General features: G+C 43.2%; 1 long non-coding RNA gene across 1 annotated transcript in view; it reads right to left on the reverse strand.

The window, feature by feature from the left end:
- LOC131511681 (uncharacterized) overlaps positions 1-13540 on the reverse strand; it is a 48301-nt gene extending 34761 nt beyond the window's left edge. The window contains exon 1 of the long non-coding RNA XR_009261666.1: positions 11972-13540. This is a non-coding gene — a long non-coding RNA (uncharacterized LOC131511681). The remainder of the gene's footprint in view (positions 1-11971) is intronic.
- Between the last annotated feature and the right edge of the window lie 440 nt (positions 13541-13980).

A 13980-nucleotide genomic window follows, 5' to 3' on the forward strand; every position in this document is an offset into this window, starting at 1 on the left:
CTTGGTAAGTCAGAGATTGCTGGCCACCTGACCCAACAGCCATTCTTTCCTCCCTACTTAGTAACACAACTCTGATCTTAGCAATGCATCCAGCTAAGACAGTATATTTCTAAACCTTGCAGCCAGGGGCTGCCACATGAAAAAGGATCTAAAGTGGAAGAGTTCTGTAGGATTTCCAGTCTACTTAAATGGAATTAATCTGCTAGGCAGAGTCTCTTTTTGCTCTTCTATTCTTCCTTCTTTGTGCTGCCTGGAATGTGGAAGTAATGGCTGGAGCTGGAGCTGCCACTTTGGACTATGAGATGACTTTGAGGATGAAAGTTATGCACAAAGGGTAGTAGGGCTGAAGAGGAGACTGAATCTCTGATGACACAGTGGAGCTGCCCTTTCAGCTATGCACTGCCTACCTCCACAGATTTTTACATGAGAGAAGAATCAGCTTCTCTCTTGTTTAAGGTACTGCTAATTACTTATGCCCCCCTCCACACACACACACACCCTGCTTTATGTACTGAACCTAATCCTAACTATAATAATTTGGTTTCTGCCTGTCAGCCTGGGATCTTCCTCCACTGCATCCATCAGCCATGTGTATCTGGGGCTGCTTCTTTCTATTTTTAGAAGGTCCATTGGGCTTTAAAGTATCTTCCACGTATCACCTTAATAGGTTCAATCTTTCCCCTATCTTTCTGAAATAATAATTTTCAAAAAGTTATAGTAATGGTTTTAACATCCTTGTCTGATAATTCTAACATCTGTATCAGTTTGTATCTACTCCACTAACTGAGGTTTCCCTTTTTGGGATTTCCTACAATTAATTCTGAAAGGGCCCTATTATGTCTTAGGTTGGGCTCCCCTAGAAACAGACACTGATATAAGGATTTGAGTTGGGGGTGATGCCAGAACAAGGAGGGGAGTAGGAAAGTAAGACAGGGAGGGGAAGTACAGGGTGTGATAAGAGCAGGTTATTGTCATGGGCATTTGGGACCCACTCGCACTGGTGAGATGGTATAGAACAAAAATGTCCTCTCCAGGGGCAAGGGAACAGGGATATTTAATTTTTTTAATGTTTATTTATTTTTGACAGAGAGAGACAGAGCATGAGCAGATGATGGGCAGAGACAGAGGGAGACACAGAATCCGAAGCAGGCCCCAGGCTCTGAGCTGTCAGCACAGAGCCTGACACGGGGCTCGAACTCACAGACTGTGAGATCATGACCTGAGCCTAAGTTGGACACTCAACCGACTGAGCCACCCAGGCGCCCCTAATTTTTTTTTAATGTTTATTTATTTTTGAGAGAGAGAGAGAGAGAGAGAGAGAGAGACAGAATGTGAGTGGGCGAGGGGCCAAGAGACAGGGAGACACAGAATCTGAAGTAGGCTCCAGGCTCCGAGCTGACAGCACAAAGCCTGATGTGGGGCTCAAACCCAAGAACTGCGAGATCATAACCTGAGCTGAAGTTGGATGCTTAACCGATTGAGCCACCCAAGTGCCCGGGGAACAGGGTTATTTAAACACTGACTCCCATTGGTCATTGGTTGAGGGTTGCTGGCCCATCTGTCCAGATGGGCCTGGGCAAGGCTCCAGCCCTCAGGCAAAACTTCTCAGGTGCTTGCAGTAGGAAGTGGTTGACATATCTGGGAATGGTGCGTGCTGAGGGAATATGAGCAGGACTCTGACAATGTCTGCAAAATACATTATACCTGGAACCCCAGTCTCCATTCAAAAAACAGGGAAAGAACTACCTGCCCTCTCGAAAGTGCTTTGCCTTTCCTAGTGTGAGTTTCATTGACTTGCTCTGATTCAATGGACTGTGTTCCTTCTGGTTTATTTTTATTCCTAGGCACTTCACCAAACCTTGTGGCTCTTCCAAATGTAGGAAGAGATATTTTATCCTATTATGTGTAGTCAGCTGATGGGGAAGGAGGTGCTCTTTCAAGCTCCAAAGCAGCAGAAGAACATAGCCTCCCTCCTGGCTGGGCAACCAGACGTCTAGCCATTCCATTTTCTGTGTCATGATGTAATTTAATTTCTAAAAACAACCCAAGTCTGGAGCCTGATGGCCTCGCCAAATCGGGCAAATCTTTGCAACTCAGTTTCCTTATCTGAAAAACAACAAAGAGGGTGTGGGAGGAGGTTATCTTGAGGGTTCCTGCAAGTTCAGGGACTCTGATCTGTATGTTGGCAGCTAAAGACAGTCATCTTCGTATATCACAGATTTCCACCAGGGACTGCCGGTAGGAGGCTTCCCCTTAACCCTGTCCCCAGACTTCTGGTCTCATTCCCTTTTAACTCTGTAATCCCACACCTGAGAGTACATTCCAATGAAATACCCAGAGGTCACGTGGTCAGCACGGACGGGCTTACCACAAAGTCATAGAAGAATGGCCAAATGGTTTATGGCATATCCAGGTGATGGAATATAATTCAGGTAACAGAAACATTTTGAAGAACTGTCAGTGACATACAGAATCACACAGCACATGATACACTATATGAAAAACAGACACCAAATCATATATGTAGAAGGATCCCACTGGTTCCAATATATGATTATATTATAAAAGATAGGGATTGTATTTATATAGGTTTATCTATTTTGTTTACATACTTGTAAAAGATTGGAACGTGGACTTACAGTTGATCTCTTTACATTTTCCTGTATTTTCTAAGTTTTTTACAATTACCAGAAGTACGTATTACTTTTATGAACAAAAAGAAAAGAAAGGCATTTTCTCTTTTCAGAAGAATTAGAACATACTTGAGCCTTCTTATTTGTCTGCAAGAGCTCTAATATGGGCAGTGGCACTCTGCTGGGCGTCTTTAACTCACTGGACTTAATTGTCATGGTCATCGTGGGTAGTTAACATTGCTACCTGCATTGTCTACATACAGATGATGGAGTCTGATACCCTGTTCTTTCCTGTGTCTTGCAAATGCTGCTGTCTCAGTTTTCAGTTGAGTGTCAACGGCATCATCTTCTGCCCAGACTTGTGCTGACTCTACAGGGAGAGGGTGACCTCATTTATTCTGGGTACAGTTATAGAAGGGGGTTGGGAATTGCAAATGGTGAAGGCTTCAATTCCAATTTGCTTACGCGCCACGGCCTACAGCTACAGCTACATTTTCTGCTACTTTTCCTTAAAGGCAAACAGATTCTGCAAGGCAAAAATGTGTCTTTCAAAAGACCACACTGCATATTTTAAATATGAAACACACAGCTCATTTATGGATCTGACTTTGACTTTTGTAGCAGTGGCTGTCAGTACCCCACCCCTATGTCCTTTGCCTCCCTGGAGGACTGCCCATGTCTCCCTGTTGGAGGACACCCTCTGACCTTAGAAGTGGGTGTTGTTGGTCCACTCTTGGACAGGCCAGAAGTGTAAGAGTGCTAATTCCCTGGAACAACCCTGAGACACTGAGGGATAAGAATTGGTGTATAAATATCGCAACTCCCCCTCAGCGGGACAGTTTGGAGGCACATCCCACCCAGCACACTCTCAGAGAGGCCTGGGTGGATTAAGCCCTAATTGCTGACAACAGAAATCTGCTGTTTAATATCTGCCTTATTGGCTCTCCACCCTTCCCTCTTCCCTTATCCATTTCCTCACTATGATCCTGAATAAACTACTTGCATCAAAATCCTTGCCTTGGGGTCTGCTTTTGGGAGAATCCAAACTAAGGAAAACTCACATTTTGTGTACCTGACAATGCTCCGGGCCATTTGGAAAAAAAAGACATCCTCTTTTTTGGTGGAATTAAGGATATTATGTCCATCTACTGCATAGGCCACAAAGCAGGAAGGTGCCCTAAATTCCTACAGTTTGAAAGTCTCTAAGTTGGCTATGTTTAGCACCAGTTAAAACCCTAGGTGCCAGTAAGCAGTGAACTGTTTCCTGTTACTACAAAGGCAGACGAACTCATTCTGGACACTGACTGCAAAAGAAAAGACAGAACCCACTTCGTTTCCCTACAGCACTGAAGACATTTCTCCCGAGGCCAGCAAGAGCTTTTAAATTACTGCACCCTAAAAATAACATTCTCACTCCTGCATGGGTTATAAAAACTGAAATGGCAGGTTACTTCCATCCACCTCCAGAGCAGCTGCTCAGGAGCTCTGAGTGTTGGGACAGATTATGCAATGACATGGTGCTATCTCCAACTGGGCAAAACAAATCACTCTTCTGTGATGGGCTTTCAAGGTAATGCAACAGGATGTTTGAGGATCTATGCAAGGAGGGAAGGGAAGGGGTAAAGAGGGATGAGAGGATTAGAAATTCTGGATCACAGTAAGGGCCTGCATACCTCCCTGCTCACTTTGGTGAGCCTCTTGCACTCTCCACTGTCACCATGCTCCACAAGGCCCTGATCCTCTCTGCCTGGTTCTTCCTAGCTGGGAGTTTCCCCACACTACATCTGGAATTGACCGCTGCCCTAGTCTTGACCACTGACCTGGAGTTCACCACGGACGGTATTTGGAGGACACACAGGCTTTTGAGTTGTCTACTGATAAGGAGTCAAACACTATCAGCTTTGTGGAAGAAGCCAGAAGCCACAGTTGATTCCAATTCAATTCATACTATGAGTTTTTTGAGTGACAATTATGCCCCAGATGTCACTGCTATTTATTGTGACTGTGGAGCACCAGACCGGAGCAGCACCTGCACAGGAAGTCCTTCTCAGAACTTGTTTAAAATGAAACACATCACCATTAGCTGTGACCGTCATTCTGCTATCCATCACTTTCTAAAAAGATTCTGAACTTCTGAATAAGTCTGCCATTACAGTATAGCACTGCGTAACTATAGGTTGCATACGTGCAGAAAACTAGTGGACATAGGATTGACTCAACTAAGGAGAAATAGCAGGATGGAGGGGATTGTACACAGATGGGGAAGGGGCACTTCTTAACCATGCCCTATTTAATACAGGCTTGATAAATGTTCATTTGAATTGAAAAAGAAAGTCTGGATACAACTACAGCTTCCTAAGGCACTGAGCATATGTTGACCCAGGACTGAGCAGATTTACGTCTGTCACCCCATTGTAACTATTAACAGCATCCCCTTTCACTCTGAAAAGTACCCGGGTCTGGAATAAATTATATGGACACTTAACCTAAGAATGACAGCTCAAAGAGGCAAATGACTTATTTGGTACCTTCCATATATGTATTTCTGGGGTAACTTCTGCTCATTGCCCAAATCTGTGAGCACATCCAGAAATTGCTCATCCTTCTTATCCGTGGTACTTTACAAATGATGGATAAATAAAGACATTGGTTGAAGGAATGAATGGATGGGAGGAGGCCCTACTTGCTGCTGGTAATTGCGGCCTGGAATCACTGTGTTAAAATGGGAAGAGACCTTCACACTCCTCTTACTTTGTAGGTGAGGAAGCTCAGTCAGAACTATAAAGTAGCTTGCTGACTTGAAATCTCAAGATTATTACTATTCCAAGTGTGGTCAGCACACTAGTGGCAACAGAAGTACATGATAGCTTATAGATACGCAGAATCTCAGGTCCCACCCAAAGCTCATATCAACTTCTGTGAAGGACTGGAGCTTTACCCCCACTGTCAAGCTAATAAATGAGTCTGTTACTCTCATGGATACTGACAGAGGACACAGGACTCCTAAGTTCGAGACAAAGGATTTTATTACTCATAGTAGAGCAAGCAGCATGAGCAGCCAATGCTGCTGGTCTGCACTGGGTCCACCTGCCCCTTCAAGTTCCACAGGGAAGAGGCCCAGGACACTGACTGTGACACTAATTGCATCACAGCTGAGGAACACTTAGCTTAGGGAGCTCACTGCTTTCAGAGTGAGCAGTAAGCAAGCATGCTTTTTACTTTTGGGCAGGGGGCGGGGAGGGTGGGCATGGTGCAGAGGGATTTTGCCTCATCCCTCAAAGTTACTCACAGCAAAAACAACCCTAAGAAATGGCCCAGGTAACAAGGAGTCAAGGGCCTTGCATTCTTAGCATAGCCAGCAAGAACATGCAGGGTCACTCGGGGCCCCTGGCACTTGACTTCTCCCAACAACCTACTGAATCAAACACTGCATTTTAACCAGATCCCTTGGTGATTTGTTTGTATATTAAAGTTTGAAAAGGTTGCTTGCCCAAAGCATCTGGAGTTTACTCATCAAGCCACTCTTATAAGTGACGTCAGCCTAAGACTTATCACCACTGTTAGAATCCATGGCTCTTCCTCTCTGGCCTACTGGTTACTCATTCCTCAGTCATGTCTGCCTTCGTCATACATTTGCATCAGGACATATCTTGAAGTATAACAGTATTTGGAAGGTGGAGGGGGAAAGAGTAAAAAAATGGCAAAGCAAAAGTGGACCTCAAAGAGAAGTCCCAAGTAAGGAACTATTTTTCTCATATATCAGGAAGTCCAAAGGCAGGTAGTTCAAGCCTAATATGACAAATCCACAATGTCATTAAGAACCCATCTCTCTTGCATCTCTCTTCCCTTCCATCCTTGGCATTTGACTTCCATACTCTTGACGGCAAAATGGCTATTGCATCTCCAGGCAGCACATCAGGGTTCAAGAAGGGCAAAATCCACATGCCAAAGGCGTCTCCCCCTTTCTATCATTAAAATAATAATTATGGACTTCAAGCTGTACTACAAAGCTGTAATCATCAAGACAGTATGGTACTGGCACAAAAACAGACACTCACATCAATGGAACAGAATAGAGAACCCAGAAATGGACCCACAAACGTATGGCCAACTCATCTTTGACAAAGCAGGAAAGAATATCCAGTGGAATAAAGACAGTCTCTTCAGCAAGTGGTGCTCGGAAAACTGGACAGCGACATATAGAAGAATGAACCTGGACCACTTTCTTACACCATATACAAAAATAAACTCAAGATGGACGAAAGGCCTAAATGTAAGACAGGAAGCCATCAAAATCCTCAAGGAGAAAGCAGGCAAAAACCTCTTTGATCTTGGCCTCGGCAACTTCTTACTCAACACGTCTCTGGAGGCAAGGGAAACAAAAGCAAAAATGAACTACTGGGACCTCATCAAAATAAAAAGCTTCTGCACAGCAAAGGAAACAATCAGCAAAACTAAAAGGCAACCGACAGAATAGGAGAAGATATTTGCAAATGACATATCAGATAAAGGGCTAGTATCCAAAATCTATAAAGAACCTATCAAAAACCCAACACACAAAAAACAAATAATCCAGTGAAGAAATGGGCAAAAGACATGAATGGACACTTCTTCAAAGACATCCAGATGGCCAACCGACACATGAAAAAATGCTCAACATCACTCATCATCAGGGAAATACAAATCAAAACCACAATGAGATACCACCTCACACCTGTCAGAATGGCTAACATGAACAACTCAGGCAACAACAGATGTTGGTGAGGATGTGGAGAAAGAGGATCTCTTTTGCATTGCTGGTGGGAATGCAAACTGGTGCGGCCACTCTGGAAAACGTATGGAAGTTCCTCAAAAAATTAAAAATATAACTACCCTACGACCCTGCAATTGCACTACTAGGTATTTATCCAAGGGATACAGGTGTGCTGTTTTGAAGGGACACATGCACCCCAATGTTTATAGCAGCACTGTCAACAATAGCCAAAGTATGGAAAGAGCCCAAATGTCCATCGACGGATGAATGGGTAAAGAAGATGTGGTGTATATATACAATGGAGTATGACTCGACAATCAAAAAGAATGAAATCTTGCCATTTGCAACTATGTGGATGGAACTAGAGGGTTATCATGCTAAGTGAAATTTGTTAGAGAAAGACAAAAATCATAGGACTTCACTCATATGAGGACTTTAAGAGACAAAACAGATGAACATAAGGGAAGGGAAACAAAAATAATATAAAACTAGGGAGGGGGACAAAACATAAGAGACTCTTAAATATGGAGAACAGAGGGTTACAGGAGGGATTGTGGGGGGGGGGGATAGGCTAAATGGGTAAGGGGCACTAAGGAATTTACTCCTGAAATCATTGTTGCACTATATGCTAACTAATTTGGATGTAAATTTAAAAAATAAAAATAACTAAAAACAAACATTTCAGATAAAGAGTAAATTTTTTTACAATTCTGACTTTTCTTCGCACACAAAAAATGTTTCCAGGAGTTTAAAATATAGGACTATCCCTAGTGTCTCCCATTTTCTGGGAGCATTGGCTTAACTAGTAATTTCTGTTACACTGGCTTAACTAGTAATAATGGGCAGTTGATGGAAATATGGGGTCCCACATACAACAGAAAGAACTACCCTATGTGATCCGGAGAAGCCTGTTGGGCTAAGTAGGAGAAAGGAAGAGCAAGAGATGTTTGATGTTGTAGTTTTGGTCTCTCCAATGGGTGGTGAAAGGTGGATATCCATTTTGATGGCCTTGACCCTATCCAAGGAACTTCCATAAACACTTCCCATGGCAGTGCAAAATTAAATTCCTGCTTCGGTCTAGCCATGGTCTGTCCTCTCAGGCAGGCAATAAACGATAAGCTGAGTTGTGAGTCAAGACTATGACACCTTCCCCCAACAGCTCTCACCCCTCCATCTTCCTCAGCTCTTTCCTACAGGGAATTTCGGTCTGTCTGCTTGCAGGGCAGATGCTCTAAACGGAAAGTGGCTGTAGTAGGTTTAGTTAAAGCAAACTGTGCATTCAGCTTTAGCCGGTTCCTACTCACTCCAAATCCAGACACCAAAGTCACCCCCAGCCCACAGATCCCTGTGTGATAAGCTGGTTGCATCAGCTGTTGTCCTCCAATTGTTAGAGAAAAATGCCAATAATTTTAGGAGCGATGCTTTAGGGTTTTTCTACTCCAAGTGTGGTCTATAGACCAGCATCATCTGGGAGCTTATTAGAAGTGCAGAATTTCCACCCTGACCTCTGATATTTTCAATAAGAAACTGCATTTTTAGCAGGATCTCTGGTGATCCAAGTTCACAGTGAAATCTGAGAAGCCCAGCTTTAAATGTTAGCACCTTGAGGCACCTGGGTGGCTCAGTTGCTTGTGTCCAACTTCAACTCAGGTCATGATCTTGCAGTTCTCGAGTTTGAGCCCCGCATCAGACTCTGAGCTGTCAGCACACAGCCTGAGGCCTGGTTTGGATTCTGTGCGTGTGTGTGTCTCTCTCTCTGCCCCTCCCGGCTTGCTCGCTCTCTCTCTCTCCCTCAAAAATAAACGAACATTTAAAAAAAATTTTTTTAAGTGTTAGCACCTTAAATGACAAATCATAAATCTAGCTTTCCCTGCTCATTCAGCCACCTTATGATTATAATTTGGCTACTGCAATGGAAATGCCTATCGCAACATCCTTTTCCTTGCATCTTTAATAACAGAACCCCAATTTTATTTGGGGAAGCAGTGTGCCTTCCCAAAAGACCACAGTATCCAACTGCCCTTGCAGCTGGAGGAGGCTATGAGACCAGATTTTCAATGGCATGTAAGTGGAAATGTTGATGGGCCTAATGAAAAGCCCCCAAAACAGGTGGCGTATCATTCTTTCTTCTTTCCTCCTAACTGCTGCTGGCACATGAACATCATGACTGGCCTTCCTCAGTCATCTTGGAACATGAAGTGGCCTGGAGCATGGAAGTCACAGGCTGAGGATGGCAGAATAAAAAGGTAAAAGCTGGGGCGCCTGGGTGGCGCAGTCGGTCGAGCGTCCGACTTCAGCCAGGTCACGATCTCGCGGTCCGTGAGTTCGAGCCCCGCGTCAGGCTCTGGGCCGATGGCTCGGAGCCTGGAGCCTGTTTCCGATTCTGTGTCTCCCTCTCTCTCTGCCCCTCCTCCGTTCATGCTCTGTCTCTCTCTGCCTCAAAAATAAATAAATATTTAAAAAAAAAAAAAAAAAAAGGTAAAAGCTTATATCCAGATGATACACTGAAATTACTGTATCAGCCTGGAGTTGAACATGTACAGACTTCTTCTATGGAAAAGAGAAACTCTGTCTGGGTTAAGCCACTGTACTTTGGGATTTTGTGTCGTAGGTTGCTGTTCTCGTTTAAGTGTCTAGAACTTACTGACCAAAAACCGAAAGAAAAAAAAAAAAAAGGCAAGCGTTCAGCCCCTCAACGGTTAAATCTCTTCTTGTAAACGAATAAAAGGAGATTCTGCTTTCTACACCAGTCTCTCTGAACTCTGACAATGTGACTTTGTCCCTGAGAAACGATCTGGTGACTGTGTGTTGGCACAGGGGAGTAAGGGTGACGGTTGAGGAGGACCACCGGGTGGCCAGCGGATCCCTCTCCAGACAGCACCCCTCTCTCTTGCCTTTCACTTTCTTCTAACATTACTATGTACTTTTGGTGAGAAAAAAGAGAAAGAAAAGGCCTAAATAATTCCAGACGGAAAAATCCACTATTCAATAACCTCTAAGAATCGATGTATATATAAACTGTTTTCTAGGTTATAAAGAGTTAACTGGTTTTTGTGTATATGTCAATGTTCTACACAGAACTATTGTTCTAATCTTTTTTTAAAAGAGAGAGAGAGTGAGTGGGGGAGAGGGGCAGAGGCAGAAAGAGGAAAGAGAGAGAATATTAAGCAGTCTCCGCGCTCAGTGTGGAGCGTGACATGTGGCTTGATCCCATGACCCTGGGATCATGACCTGAGCCGAAATGGAGAGTCAGACGCTCAACTGACTAAGCCACCCAATTTCGATACCTTAAATTCCAAACTACAGTGATATTTGTTTTATGCTTTATACCTTACAAAGCCTTTTCACATACTCAGTCTTATTTAATCTTCAATAGCTTTGTAAGAAGGTATTTGATCCACCCATTTATATACAAGGAAACTAAGATTCAGAGAGGTTAAGTAATGTGCCCAAGACACACAGCTAGGAAGTAGCAGTTATTTCATCAGGCTCCTTGCCACAGTGCCACACTCCCCTAATCCTATGCAGGGATTCACTTAATGGGGCCAGAGGATATGTGGAGGGGATATACTGGGCAAGTGGCAGATAGCGTCCTCTTTAATCACGCCATATAGACTTTGCATATTTACATACACTGTATCCTATATACACTGGCTGCAAGCTGGCTTAGTTTTTCCTTTCGGAAGAAAGGAGCTGGAAGGAGCATGAGATTACCTGCTATTATACAACTCGTCCCTCAGATGAAGATCCAGAGAAATGAAATAATTTATCCAAGATCTTAGGGTTAGATACAGGTCTTAGACTATATCCCCAAACTGCTTACCTCCAGGAGAGCAAATTCTCCTCCAGAAATATCCCCATGATTCTCAGTAAATTCTGAGGAGATCATGTTACCACAGCAATGTTTTGACCAAAATAAAGAAGTATCCTTGGTTTAGTATATCAAGATGCAACTCTGGTTGCTAGCTAAATCTGGCCCAGACTTGTACCGTTTAACACCAAAATGAATCACTGGCTGTTCTGGGACACACGTATTAGCAAGGGAATTAGTCCACTTAGAAGCCACAGCAGCTATGGTCTTAAGTCAGTACATTTGAACTACCTTGAATTTATATTTGAAAAATGTCTAAAATCAATCACCACATAGCTTTAGACATAAATATTACTCTACAGAGCTGTAGACACAAAACCAGTTTCTTAGGCGTGCTTGGGTGGCTCAGTTGGTTAAGTGTCCAATGTTGGCTCAAGTCATGATCTCACAGTTCATGAGTTCGAGCCCAGCATCTGTGCTGACAGCTTGGAGCCTGGAGCCTGCTTCGGATTCTCTCTCTCTCTCTCTCTCTCTCTCTCTCTCTCTCTCTCTCTCTGCCCCTCCCCTGCTCGCCCTAGGTCTCAGTCTCTCACTCTCTCAAAAATAAACATTAAAAAAATATATAAATAATAAATAAACAGTTTCCTATGTAATCCTGAAACTGCCAACTTCTCTTGCAGTATAGAAACATCCAGCTGTTTCTTCAACCGAGCACCAGAGGAGGAAGCAGACTTATCATAAGACTTCACATTAGATTAAAAAAAAAATCCATACCTTTAGATGCCAGAAGCACCTTCAGTGTGTCCAGGTGTCCCCACTACAGGAGGCAGGTTAGGCAGGTAAACCAACTGTCTGCAACAGAGCATCCCCATTTGTAGCACTTGCTTATATCCATGGTGCAGATGCACAGCCAATTTCAGGCCACCAACGTGATCGTCACCGAACACAGAGTTGGGAAGAGGTGCACACATTTGCTCCAGCACTCTGAGAGACAAGGACCAAGACTGACTGGGAGATCAGTCACTTCTCTCTCATTCCAGGGCATCTGCTCCCTGTCCAGATCATCAGGCACAGTTGGCTACATTATTTAATATCTTTGTTCTTTTTTGTGCTTTGTTTTTTGGCCAAATTCATTTATTCAAGTAGATGCAAGTGAAATGTACTTCTGATCTTTCTCTCCCTCAGTTGGGAACAGGCAAAATCCTTTACACTTTCATGCTCAAAGTTGACCACTTGGATGCTATTCACCCAGGTCACTTGGGGACCAAAGGTTCCCTGATGGCCAGGCTGAACTTAAGAAACACAGAAGAACATGCTTGCCTGTCTCGACCTCAGCCTCTGCCATACTCCCAGATTCCTTATTACCTTTGTCCCTGCAGGTAAACAGAATGAGGAGTCAGGTTCATGCTGGCAGCAATTTTAATATCCCCAACCTGCAAAATGTGTGGATGGTAAAACTTTATTTTCCATCATTTTTACTATGTTGGTGGATATTATTTATGCAAGGCAATATATAAAGAAATGTTAGCTGTATCACACTAAAAAGAAAAAACAGAATTATAGATTTTGGATACTAACCCTTTATCCAATATGTCATTTGCAAATACCTTCTCCCATTTTGTCAGTTGCCTTTTAGTTTTGTTGTTTCCTTTGCTGGGCAGAAGCTTTTTATCTTGATGAGGTCCCAATAGTTCATTTTTGCCTCTGTTTCCCTTGCCTCCAGAGACATGTCTAGTAAGAAGCTGTTGCAGCCAATGTCAAAGAGGTTGCTGCCTGTTTTCTCCTATATGACTTTGATGGTTTCCTGTCTTAAATTTAAGTCTTTTATCTATTTGAGTTTATTTTTGTGTGTGGTGTAAGAAAGTGGTCCAGTTTCATTCTTTTGCATGTCGCTGTCCAGTTTTCCCAGCACTATGTGCTGAAAAGACAGTCTTTTTTCATTGAATATTCTTTCCTGCTTTGTCAAAGATTAGTTGGCCATACATTTGTGGGTCCATTTCTGGGTTCTCTATTCTGTTCCATTGATGTGAATGTCTGTTTTTGTGCCAGTACCATACTGTCTTGATGATTACAGCTTTGTAGTATAGCTTGAATTCTGGGATTGTGATGCCTCCTGCTTTGGTTTTCTTTTTCAGGATTGCTTTGGCTATTTGGGTCTTTTCTGGCTCCATACAAATTTTAGAATTATTTGTTCTAGCCCTGTGAAAAATACTGAGGTTATTTTGATAGCAATTGCATCCCCAATGTTTATAGCACTGCTGTCAACAATAGCCAAATTATGGAAAGAGCCCAAATGTCCATCAACGGATGAATGGATAAAGAAAATGTGGTGTATACACACACACACACACACACACACACACACACACACACACGCATACACACACACATACACACACTGGAATATTACTTATCAATCAAAAAGAATGAAAGCTTGCTATTTACAACAACGTGGATGGAACTAGAATGTATTATGCTAAGCGAAATAAGTTAGTTAGAGAAAGAGAAATATCATATTTCACTCATATGTGGAATTTAAGAAACGAAACGGATGAACACAGGGGAAGGGAAGGAAAAATGAGATAAAAACAGAGAGGGAGGCAAACCATAAGAGACTCTTATATACAGAGAACAAACTGAGGGTTGCTGGAGGCGGGGGGGGGGTGGTGGTGGTGGGGGTGGTGGTGGTGGGGGTGGTGGTGGTGGGGGATGGGCTAGGTGGGAGATGGGCAATAAGGAGGGCACTGTTGGGATGAGCACTGGGTGTTGTATGTAAGTGATGA

Source organism: Neofelis nebulosa, chromosome 5 (assembly GCF_028018385.1).
Source record: "Neofelis nebulosa isolate mNeoNeb1 chromosome 5, mNeoNeb1.pri, whole genome shotgun sequence".
Taxonomy (NCBI): Eukaryota; Metazoa; Chordata; class Mammalia; order Carnivora; family Felidae; genus Neofelis; species Neofelis nebulosa.